Source organism: Anser brachyrhynchus (assembly GCF_964034855.1).
Source record: "Anser brachyrhynchus genome assembly, chromosome: W".
NCBI lineage: Eukaryota > Metazoa > Chordata > Aves > Anseriformes > Anatidae > Anser > Anser brachyrhynchus.
The window spans coordinates 12,444,742-12,457,807 of NC_137704.1; the positions used below are offsets into that span (position 1 = coordinate 12,444,742).

Below are 13,066 nucleotides of genomic sequence, written 5' to 3' on the forward strand. Positions count from 1 at the left end.
ATTCCCACATAAAGTTCTCACTGAAGTCAGTGGAGCACTGAAAAGATTAGGCAATTTCCTGGCACAGGTAACATTGCAGTTTGGATCTTAATGCACCACCTTTGGTATGAGTGGCGGTGGTGTTTTTAAGACCGAATTCCAGTCTGTCTTATAGACGTGTTATATATGCATTTGACCACTTTAGTTTTATGTAATTTAAAATATTTGTTATTTATGGTGATAATTACTTTTTACATATAAATGTTTACCTGCTAGTTTAATAAAAAGATTTAAGTTTCCCCTTCTTACTGTGGAAAATATTACTTTATTTGCAATAAAAAGGCTTTCTTATGCATTCTGGTACTCCTTTTTTTTAGATATCTCTTGGAAAAATGCAATTATCTGCACAGAATGCTTTCAGTGTAAAATATTTTTATAACTCTTAATAAAATAAAAATGTTTGTTGTTTACTAAATTTACAGGTGTTCCTTTAATTAGCTCAGAGGCCATACTTTTACAAATATGTTGAATATAAGGAAATTCTTATTGTTAATGTAATATCCCAGATCTGAGTGCAGTTCTATGAAGAATGGCCCTACTATTGCTGAAGAATGTATAGGCAGATAACTGCAGTTAGGTGAAGCCCCATTGACTTCATTGGGATCTTCGTTGAATTGAGCATCTGCCCATTTGAATCTGGATTTTTTTTTTTTTTTACCTCTTTGGAGTAGAAACATGCCAGCTGGTGGAATAAAGCTAAATTCACTTCAAACATGGTAGCTGTTTTGCCATGAACTACAATATTTAGAATGATTGAACCATAAACTGTAGCAAGTACAGAAATATCTGCTATTTACATGACTTTTCTAACTGCAAGAGCCAGGTTTTGGCTCAGAAAATGCTATTGACTTTTTGGAGTCCATTAACAGTGGTCCCAGAGTACTGTTTTTTTATTTTTTTGGCATGTTTGCAAAATCATGACATGGATAGTATGAGATTAGTGCTGCTGTAATAATGGTCTGGGATGTTCATAGCAAACTCTGACAAGTCTCCAAAATTTCATAGATTCTAAAACCAGTTTAACTAAAGGTTATACTAACCTACAATATACTGTCAGTTCTCATAGTCTTGTTAATATGGGCATATATTTTTGTCTTTGTGAAACTTAGATTTTTTTAGTTGATTTTATCCTTTGCTTTGGGAGCTTTTTGATTTTAATTTTTGAACTTATTCTTAAACCCCAAAGAAGTTATTGCTATATCCACTTGAAGCTTTTGTGTAAGCAAAATGTATTGGACCAGAGTCCTTAATACTGTAAAATTGCCCCTAAATAATTGACTATAAATTATTCAGGATCTTAGTTTTATGTTTCATCCAAAAGACCTTAACACTGGTTCAGTACTACCAGAGAGGGAAGATTGCCATCTAATGTACGAACAACACTTCCTGGTGTTTTTCCTGTGATGAGATCACTGCCTGACGTGATAGGAGAACAGGCAGGTAAAGCTACATTTTCCTGTCTCTTAATGGTAGACAATGAATGGAAGGAAAATAAAGTCAAAGTTCTGAGAAATCTTCTTCCAACACCATTTGTAGCTGACTTATTAGGTATTTCTGATGAAAACATATTATGGAAAAAGTATCACTGTTCTAAATCATTCTAGACCCCACAGAGATTTGTATGTAATTAGGTAAACAAGTGATTGGGTTGTAAGGTCAATTTTTTTCTTTTTTTTTTTTTTAATGTCAGAACGCTGTTTGCTCTTTCCATGCAACTTTCTAACAGAGTCACTGATCTTAAATTGTAAAGATGTGAAATCATATAGGTTTAACTTTCTGAGGAATTTATTGCGTAGAAGTATGGTTTTGGAGACCACAGTGCAACATTTTTTGATTTACTATGTATCATATAATACATTGTTAATGGAATCAGTGGAGTGTATCACAGACTTTAAAAGTAGCAATGGCTATATTCTACTGGGAGGTTAAATTATATTGTTGGCCAACAGTGCCACTAATCAAATAGTTTATGCACTGAATTGAACATAGAGGAGAGGTAAAATGGAACTCTGAAAACTTGGTTTTAAAAAAACAGAATAACATCTGAAATTTAGAGTGCATTTAAACAGTGGTAAATCAAGGGAGCATGAGGAGGGAATCAATACACAATTAAATCAATGTTAATTTTGTGACATTTATTAAACAATTTAACAAAATGTAATTGTAAATGACGTGGCATCAAGCTGTCAAAATATGACTTTCTTTTGTATGTATCAGTAGTTTTTTCTTTAAATGTTATACTTTGAGAGCTCAAAGGTTGAAAGAAAAAGATGCCATCCTAACCATTCTAAATCTTATGACCACGCTATCTGGTAGATGAATTTTGACTATTAATTTGGTTATGTATGTTTTCTGTGTGATATTTGTGCATTATTAGATGACTAGACTGGCCAAGACAGACCTGTTACACTTGCCTGAGTTAGGCGTTGTTTGCCATGCCACTAAACCTGCCATCAAGTGAAACTTTCATGGGGGAAATGAGTTTGAAGTCTGGCCTGCTGAAGATAGATGCCTTGTCTCTGTTTTTATTTTATTTTGCTTTTTTTCCTTGGTTTATTTTGTTTTGTCCCTTTTTTGTTTTGTTGTGTTCAGTCTCTTTCCTTTGTGTACTGGTACTTTGGTTCTTTAAAAATGGTGTTCTGTAAAGAGTTCACAGTGTTTCATTTTGAAGTTGACCTAAAGCTGTTTATCAGTGATGGATGGTATACACTGAATATGATTAACTAAGTTTCATGCTGTGAATGACAGACAAATTTGGTTTGGAATACATTTAAGCATCTAAAATCAACAGATGAGCACATTGTGTCAGAAGACTAGAATAGTGAAAAATATACCAATTTGCGTGGTCTGTTTAAAAGAAGGCTTTCTATTTATGTCTAATATGAAGAGTTTAATTATTTCTGAAACTGAACTTTCATGGATACTGAATGTCATGAAATACTTGTGAATACAGTCTTGTTCCAGTGAGGTCAGTGGCAGTAAGACTTCATCCTTCCGTTTTTGTAATTTTTAGAGAAAACGTTTATCACTCATAAGTGCAGATGCAACCTGAGGTTTTGGTTGGAACATGTTGTATGAGGCACATTGTCTTTTAACACTGTTGTTTGTGGGAAGATTGAATCAGTTTTGTATGTGTGTATTGCACTTCTACATGCTCCAGTGGTGGTTATTTCTAAAAGAGGTTTTAACACTTTTTTTTTTTGTCTTGGTCATCTCATAATCTTACAAGCCTTGGCAGTTCATGCTGGAGTGATTGAGAAGGTTATTGTCTCTAGGTGATGGTCTTACTTCTTTCTTGTGAAATGGAACCACTGAAGCAGAAGTGATGGGGTGGGTGGTGTATGTCATCTCAGACACTGTTCTTCCTAGCTAAGTGCATTTAAATCAATGGGTTTCACTTTGGTAATGCACCAAGCTGTGAACTGCAGCTGGAGAGAGCTTTATGATCTCTGTTGGATTTAGTTGTGGCAGTTGAGGTAATTGCCAGTAGTTGTAATCTCTTTAATCACTACTGCTAAATCCAATAAGAATCATGAATTGAATCACACAAATTATTTTATTTGTAAGTGTGCGTTTGCCATTGATTTTTAAAAAAGCAGAAAAATTCTTTATGTTTAGAGTAGATGTGAACAGGAAGTATTTTTAAAACGAACTTAATGTCAAAGCAGTTTTGGGGGGAGGATTAAGCATGTATTTTCAGTAAGAAGAATATGAAATTAATTTTTTCTGAGTACTTGGAGAAGAATAAAATACTGTGATTAGTACTTGCTTAACACAGGTATTTCTGTTCAGCATTTAGCAAAATGAATGCTGGTATGGATTAGGTTAACTAGGGCTCTTAAACATTTTGATGGGAAAAAGTAACAATCATAACATATTTAGAACAACTGTATGCTTCCTAAGAAGCATAAAATATTTCTAGACAATGCAGAACTAATCTGTTTGCTTACAGATTGCTTTGCAAAGGAAGGAGTAAATAAATAAATAATTAGATTAAAGGTGTGATGATCAAACTCATAGAATGCTTTGGGTTGGAAGGGACCTTAAAGATCATCTGTTTCCAACTCCCTGAATATGTGAAGGCCATTTGAGGAGTTTCATCTCAGTTGGGTGTGCAAACACCAGTTCTATGCATTGGAAGATGTTGAGCTGAAAGTAGCCAGATATAGCCTGAGACCAGACTTATCTCAAATACATAGTATTAACAGAACAGGCCTCAACTGGCAAGAGACATAGGAGAACACCTGCTTGATGTGCCAGCCCTTTAATTAAAAAGATCTCAGAGTAGTATTTCTATTTATAGAATCACAGAATGGTTTGCGTTGGAAGGGACCTTAAAGATCATCTAGTTCCAACCCCCCTGCCATGGGCAGGGACACCTTCTGCTAGACCTGGTTGCTCAAAACTCCATCCAACCTGGCCATAAACGCTTCCAGGGATGGGGCATCCACAACTTCTCTGGGCAACCTGTTTCAGTGCCTCACCATCCTCAGAGTAAAGAATTTATTCCAAATATCTAATCTAAATATCCCCTCTTTTAGTTTAAAACTATTGCTCCTTGTCCTATCACTACACTCCCAAAGAGTCCCTCTCCAGCTTTCTTGTAGGCCCCCTTTAGGTACAGGAAGGCCTCTATAAGGTCTCCCCAGAGCCTTCTCTTTTTCAGGCTGAACAACCCCAACTCTCTCAGCCTCTCTTCATAGGAGAGTTGCTCCAACCCTCTGATCAAGGTAAAGCTCAAAAACTTCTAGGAAATATTTCTAAGTACGTGGTATATATGTGGCATATTTATTTTTGACAATTTCCCCTTATTAGAACATAAATATCTTTACTTCATTTCCATTTGTCTTGAGATTAAAAGCATGAATTTAAACAGCAAAGCAGTTATTTTAAATAATTCTTAATGTCCAAAATTGTTGTCATAACTGATACGTTCTGCTGTATATCTTTGTGGGCTTTGTATTCCTTTTCTAAATATTAAGGAGATAAAATTCCAAAACCTAATGGCTGTTAGGTTAGTTAGCTTCACATATTGATTTGTTTTTCAAAAATGTCTAAAGAACAGGAAAGGAAATTTATAAGATATTTTAGCACCCCCCCCCCCCAATTTATTTTCTATAGAATTGTTTAAAAGTTTGATTAGTTGATCTGATTTTAAAAACTGGAGGGTGAACTTGTGAAGACAGTTTATCTGAAAATACAGACAAATTTTCAGGGTTCTGTCTGTAGAGAGAGACCCTTCTCCATTATTGAATAAAATAAATGAGGACATCTTTGTTTGTGGCATGGAACTGTTATAACTGACTGAGTCCCAAATAGGATTACAATCAAAGTTTACAATTTATTAAATGAATAGAGGCAAGCAAACAGCGCTGGGTGCGCCGGGAGTCTCTGCTCCACCAGGACGCACACCTGTTACGTAAGGCGGCTGGTTTTTATGCTCCTAGGCTAATACATATTCATTACTACTTCTAGAAGAGGCAGGGTTATTATAATTGGTTTCCCGAATCCAAAGTCCTCCCAGGTGCGCCTGCTTATCAGTCTCTGTTAGTCTCTCGGGGGCCGCTCGGACAGGGAGGCTCATATTCTTCCTCCTTATCTAGTGGTCTCTTGGCCGGCTGTCAGAAGTTACTGCACGTCCGTGCAGAGTCAGCAGTTTTTCTCTGAAGAAATCCCTTTGTTCTCTTCTCACCTAAACCCAGGCCTCAATGTTAACCCTTCACACCCCTTAGTGGCACGAATTGCTGGACTATTCCTTACTATTCCTTACAATTCCTCCCTTTTTTTTTTTAATATCATCAATTCGTGTCTCTTCTTCAACTTTTGTTAGTAGCAGTTGGATTTCATCAGTCAGTTCTCGGGGTGCCCATTTCTTAAGCATCATTATCGACACATCACCTTTTCTCTCCCGAAGTCATCACAAATTGGGTGCTATTTATTATCCGCCGTATCAACAACGTAAAGCAAGGTATCATACAAGGTATAAACAATAATGTCATTACACCACATAAAAATAAAAATAGCATCCTTTTAACCCATGGTCCACCGGGCAACCATGAAAAGAAATCCCAATCCATACCCTTCCAAGTTTGTACTGGGACGTGGGCTAACTTCCTAATTTCCTTTGTTATCTGTTTAACCACTTTTCCATTATCATCAATTTGTAAACAACAATTAGAATCGTTCATTTTTCCACACACTCCCCCTTCTTCTGCTAGTAAATAGTCTAAGACCATTCTACGTTGAAAGATAGCATTCCTCATCTGAGTGGATTGATCAGCCAGAAGATCCAAGGTCGTCGCTGTTTGATTGGTTACAACTTCGAGGATAGCTTGCGACCTAATTATTCGGTTCAAATTATAAATAGGTTCTCGGGCTCCTGATACCAACTCATTCGGGTTCCAGGTAGCTGGCCCATAATGCTGTTTGATTCTTTCAGGAGGCCATTCATCCTTTCCCCATTTTGGGGCACTATCCCCGGCTAAGGAAGTATCAATAGATCGTTTTACTCTGTTCAGGTCATCATATAATCTTATTCCTAAATGATTTCCTTGTGTTTGTGACAATAAAAAGAACAAGGGTCTTATGTACCCCACATAGCATATTCCCAACCAGTTTCCGGGTAGCCTCTTGTAAGCATGTTTGCCACACACCCAATAATGTCCCTTTAGGGCCCACGTCCCGTTTGGAAAATGACCATCCCATCCATCTTTACCCTTTGGGGCGTGATAATACAGAGTGTCCTTGTTACCGAGTGGTCCTGTTACAATGTCTGCCCCGTTTGTACTCGTATATGCGCGCTTCCAAGCTCCCACGTTGGGTTTCCACTTACAGTCACAATTCAGTTCTCTTTGGCGACCTGTCATATTATAAGCCTTTTTCGCCGTCCAATCTTGAGAGTGTGGGAAGCGCCTTCAGTCATGGGGTTGGGCCCGCTTTCAGAGCTTGTGTTACCATTCAGCCCTTCAGGGTGATCCAGCTCCTGGAAAAACTAATCACAATTTTATTATGGGTTTAAAAGGTTCTCATGTTATTTTTCTCAGGACAAACTGATCTTGGTGTGGGAGAAGTCCGGTCGAGGCACTCTCACTCGGCGGTCAATACCCATAGGGGTTGCCTCCCTCGGTAGACCATACACGCCGCAGTGGAGGGTCCTACCCCGGTCTTGCCTTCTCCCTTTCCTCCCTTCAGCCTTGTCCTCTTTATCCAGTGCCCTTAATTCATGCAGAACCTCATTGCTGGGATATCAGTTCCTCTTTAGTCTCAGTTTCAGTTCCCCAGGAGTGGACTCAACCCTCCAGGCTTCGGTAGTTATTGGTCCTTTTATTCTGGATGCGTGGGTCCAACCCCTTTCTGCTGTTCTCACAGCTGTTTCAGTAGTAAGTAAAACAAGGTACGGTCCCTCCCATCGGGGGTTCAATGATTCTTCTCTCCAGGTTTTTATTAAGACCTTGTCTCCTGGTTGTATTTTATGAATAGCAAATCCTAAAGGTGGTGTCTGAATCATCATCCCAATTTCTCTTAGCTCCTGTAATCTCCTTCCAATGGTAATTATGTATTTCTGGATACTATGATCCTCAACTACATTGTTCCCTAGGGGCATCCCTTGAGAATAAGGCATACCATATAACATTTCATATGATGATAATCCAGTCTCACTGTGTGGTTTAGTTCTTATGTTTAAAAGTGCCAATGGTAAGCATTTCGTCCAGGGCAGCTGTGTCTCGATCATTAACTTAGCCAATTGTTGTTTTATTGTTTGATTCATCCTTTCTACTTTCCCTGAGCTCTGTGGGTGCCACGGAGTGTGGTATTCCCACTGAATACCTTTCAAGGGGTACATCCTTCAAATCTTTGTGGCTGGCGTATGTTCGATTATTTCCACACAATTGTGTTCCAACGGTCCTTCTTCTGGAACGGTTCCTAGAAATACTGCTGGATATAACAGGTTAGTCGTTTTCAAGGTTATGTCATCTTGTTCAGTTAGGATTGCCTGATATTTCATCATCCAGCTGGGTGATAACCAGTGCCCCCCCCCCTTTGTTCCAAAACGGTTGTTACCATATGTGGTCCAAAAACTTCAATACGTTTTCCCATTTGAAGGCAAATAATTTTCTACTATCTTTATCAAGAGGTATGCAAAAGAAGGCATCCTTTAAATCTATCACGGTAAACCGTTTATATTTCCCTTTCACAGATGTTAACAATGTGTAAGGATTAGCTACTACCGGGTGAATATCCTTTGTTATTTCATTTATTGCTCTAAGATCTTGTACAAATCTATACTCGCCATTCGGCTTCTTTACTGGAAAAATTGGAGTATTGTATTCCGATTTACATTCTTCCAGAATCTGATATTTGAGAAATTTGTCAATAATTTTCACCATTCCCGTGCCTAGCTTCTATCTTAAGTGGATATTGTTTGATTCAAACAGATTTGGCTCCTTCCTTTAATTCCACCTTTACCAGTTGTGCCAGTTTCGACTTCCCTGGTACATCTGTTTCCCGTACTGTTGCTATAACTGCATTTTCTACTTCTCTTGGAATATTAACAAAGGGTTTATCTTTGATCATTAGGATTTGGCCTACTTTGGACTCAGGTACCTTCATTATTAATTCTCCATCCTCAAAGGTTATTGTTGCATCTAATTTGGCTAATAGATCCCGTCCCAAGAGTGGCATCGGGCATTCTGGTACATACAAAAATTCATGGGTTAGTTCCTTACCCCCAAAACGCAAATCAAGGGGTTGTAAGAATGACCATTCCTCCTCTTTCCCTGTGGCTCCAATTATTGTAGTTGTCTTAGTTCCTAATCGTCCTTTTAAACTATTTAACACTGAATATGTTGCTCCTATTACATTTACAGCCTAATTAACACAGAGAAAGAAGCTCCCATAACCAACAAAAAATTCAAGCCTCTGTCTTCGTTTCCTAGCTTTATTTCAACTAGTGGACCTGCTAGGGTAGATGCCCCAGGTCCCCATCATTCCTGACTGTTGTAAGTTTGTCCTGCAGCCTAAGACAATTTCTTTCTGATATCAGGGGCTGATTGCCCTGGAAAGAGGCTAGCCAGTTGCCTCTCTCTCTCTTTTTTTTTTTTTAAGCCAGGTCCATTTTTTTTTTTTCATTGCATTTCAAAGTTGGTCCAGAAATTCAAAAATTCCATAAATTCCATAGGGGTTTCTTTTGGACCTTCTTGGAACAGATTCTCAATTCCCAATAGCCAATTTAACCAGATTTTAGTATTTACATAATTTCCGGGGTGATTAGGGTCTCAGTGAGGGGGTCGGTCAGGGGAATGCAATCGTTGGAAGTTCCCTGAGCGGTCCCATTGGCAATCTGAGCTCACACAGGAACTCAGGTTGTTTCAAGAGTTAGCTGCTTTTCTGTTTCCACGACAACTCTCTCGGACCCATCACGGTCCCCCTGCCCCAGAGGGCTCACACCCGCGATTTAGAGATCTCAGCCTCGGGTTGAGACGGAACTATTAGCATTCCTACATCCTCTTTCCCTGCTCATTCAGCATCAAACAGCTCTGTTAAATACTACATGCCACACAACCTTTAACACCTTCAACAATCCTTTTAACACTTCCTTTATCTTTCTCCAGCCCGTACTTTTCTAATGCCAACACCAAAGGCTCAGTCAGGGGCCAACTTAATTCCAAACCTTTTCCCTCCAAGATGCTGAAACAACATATCACTATACAACATTTCATCCTATTTTCCTTCTCTCCTCAAAAACATTAATTGCAAGACACTGTTATAGTCGATTGATCCATAAAGTGGCCATTTAGTTTATATAGAGGCCACCATTGACTGCAATACTTAATGAAAGTCCTCTTGCTTTCTGTGCCCCCATTTCTAACAATATCCTTCCAATGTGCCAATATGCACCCAAGGAGGCTTTTTTTTTTTTTAGGACGTCTTTTTTTTTGGATTTTCCCCTTTTCCTTGATTTCCCATTCCCTTTTATTTATTTATATTAGTTACTGTCCCTTGTTTCAATTTCCACGCAAACCTTTTTATTGCAGGTTTTTACTATCTTTTCCTAATCTTCTTCCCAAATGTCCCAATTCTCTGGGATTAAACTCTTCTTTCCACATACAAACTTTACTATTTCAGATTATTAATGAGCCCCATTCCAATCATAAATCCGCAGGTCTTCGGAAAAACACCTGAAGCACTCAGCCTTCGGTCTTCTAGACAAACAATAACACCTTTTCCACAAAATTTACATTTCAATAAGACCGAATTTCAAGCCGAATGCTAATTTTTCTCATGCACTTTGTTAGTAAACCTACACAAAACAAGGAATCACTCCTGTGTATCCGTCAAGATGGGGGTTTAAAAATGTATTGAGGCCTAAATAAATTCGCTCTCCCCCTTCTTACCAAATTCCCAGGGCTCAGGCCCGAACCACCAAAGAAGTGACTCTCTGTTCTACCACTTTGATAATCAGTCAGCCCCTCTCCCCCGATACTTGGGAAACTGACCGAACACCACCGCGAATATACCCAAACTTCTAAACTGTTACTTAGATAATGCTCCTACCTTCCTCCTTGACACAGTCAAAACATTTAAGAACAAAACAGGATTACAAGATGCACCACCGGGGGTGGATTGTTAGGATATAGAGGTGGTAGGTTATCCAATGACTCCCATTCATCATCTTTTTCTTTTTCCTTTTTTTTTATTTTTTATTTTTTTGTTCTCTTCTTCTTCAAACTTCTCGTCTGCTTTTAGTGTAAATTTTGAGGCTGGAAAAGGACGTGAGATCCTGATCCATAATCCTGCACAATCACTTTCCTCCTGGCTAAAAGGTTCCTTTGAATTAACATGTATATTTAAGGCCTGGCAAACCCAGTCTTCAAAGGATCCAAAAACGGGCCAAAAGACATGTGGTCTTAAAGGCTCCTTTGGCCATTTTGTCATACAATACTGAACCATTTTTAATTTACTTTTTCCCTTTTCTGGGGCCCCTATCGTTCCAATTTCTAATCATTATCCCTAATGGACTTTCTGGTGGTATGTCTGGTAATTTGCTCCCTTTTCTCTGGTCCCGGGTCTTCAATTTTGTCTGACCCATCTAGGAATTTTACTGTGGCACTTCCTACAGCCCTTGGTTGCCTTAGTGAGAGTGTCTTGCAGGGGGTTTAGGACCTATCACCCACCCACGAATCCTATAGGAATTGCTTCGGTCCTTCATCGGCCAAGTCCCTCGCGGGAGATTGGAACCGCGGTTAGAAGACCTCCACAATCGCTTCGGAACTACGTTCTGTCTCAGTCACACTCTCACACACACACAGGCAACCGAATCCCACCCAACCGAACGGTATACGCCTTAAATACTTACGACTCCGTCGTCTTCGTTCGGATCTTCGCGCGCAGAATTACGGGCAAAATATAGTGCTGCAGCCGGCAAAGGGAGCTCATAAAGAAATCTAAATCTTTGCTTGCCCTTATTCAGGTTCGAGATGGCATTAGCCCCGACCTGACTTGAACAGGAGCCACCAAATGGTGGGGGCGCCCCTCCTAGATCAAGTCAGAATTCAGGAACCAAGACCATCCCGGACGAGCCCCCAATTGTTATAAATGACTGAGTCCCAAATAGGATTACAATCAAAGTTTACAATTTATTAAATGAACAGAGGCAAGCAAACAGCGCTGGGTGCGCCGGGAGTCTCTGCTCCACCAGGACGCACACCTGTTACGTAAGGCAGCTGGTTTTTATGCTCCTAGGCTAATACATATTCATTACTACTTCTAGAAGAGGCAGGGTTATTATAATTGGTTTCCCGAATTCGAAGTCCTCCCAGGTGCGCCTGCTTATCAGTCTCTGTTAGTCTCTCGGGGGCCGCTCGGACAGGGAGGCTCATATTCTTCCTCCTTATCTAGTGGTCTCTTGGCCAGCTGTCAGAAGTTACTGCACGTCCATGCAAAGTCAGCAGTTTTTCTCTGAAGAAATCCCTTTGTTCTCTTCTCGCCTAAACCCAGGCCTCAATGTTAACCCTTCACACCCCTTAGTGGCACGAATTGCTGGACTATTCCTTACAGAACTCACCGTTGGGATTTTGTACTTAAAACAAAGCATTACGTTGTTGAGAGACCAAAATATCCTGGAAACAATGCTGCTAACATATAATTTAGATATGTATGGTCTTCATTCTTTGAACTGCTATAATAGTTGACTATTGAATATGGAAGTGCTTAGCGTATTCCTTAAGCAACATTTGAGCAAATTAATAATTCCAGTTATTCAGATGGGCTATATTCTTAAAGTTTAGGTTTGTCATTTAAGTACATTTCTGAACTTAACTCATTGTTTAGTTATGTGCTTAACTCAATTCCTATTTATGTAAAAAGGCTAAATACCTTAATCTGTTAAGTTTATCTGTTTAAGTGTGTATTAATTGGCTGTATGTAAGTGCATACTTAAATTAGGCATATGTTTATGTACATGACTGACCAAGGATCTAAATTAGAATGCAGTCACACAATTTTAGGAACCATTTCTGTCACTGGATTTACTTGAGCTGTCTGTTGGTCCTGTGGAAACCTGCATGAGTATACAGTTAATTGCAAGATGCCGGCTGTTCAGAATAAAGGTCCAATAGTTAATGGTCTAGTTCATCATTTGTTTGAAAACAATTATTTTGATTTTTTTCAGAAGAACTGGTATATAATTGTATGCCTAATTTGCATGCACAGTTACTGGAAGCGTATATTTGGAAGGTTATTTAGTTAGATGCAGAGTACCTCATTCTCATGAGCAGTCGGGCAAATCCGGTATACCTATCATTGCATGCCTGACTTCAAAATGAGACCTGTAAAGAGTGCTCAACATTGAGATGATGACTCAGATTTGTGCATGGTTTTAAAAAGTCCTGGAAGACATTATTGTACAGTTAATTTTAAGAGCTAATAATTTTCTCATCTTTCTGCTTTAGATAGCAAAATAAAGTGGTTTGTTACATGTTAAGGAGCAAGGTGCCTCAAAACATAAATAAATGTAAATCGGAGGTGT

The 13,066-nt window shown here is 38.9% G+C and overlaps 2 protein-coding genes across 7 annotated transcripts in view; one reads left to right on the plus strand and one right to left on the minus strand.

Annotated features, from left to right (window-relative positions):
- Positions 1-13,066, minus strand: part of LOC308184722 (uncharacterized protein) — a 362,730-nt gene that overhangs the window by 243,481 nt on the left and 106,183 nt on the right. The gene's annotated exons all lie outside the window — the stretch shown is intronic.
- The window catches only part of LOC308184735 (uncharacterized protein), an 82,682-nt gene that overhangs the window by 13,782 nt on the left and 55,834 nt on the right, over positions 1-13,066 (plus strand). The gene's annotated exons all lie outside the window — the stretch shown is intronic.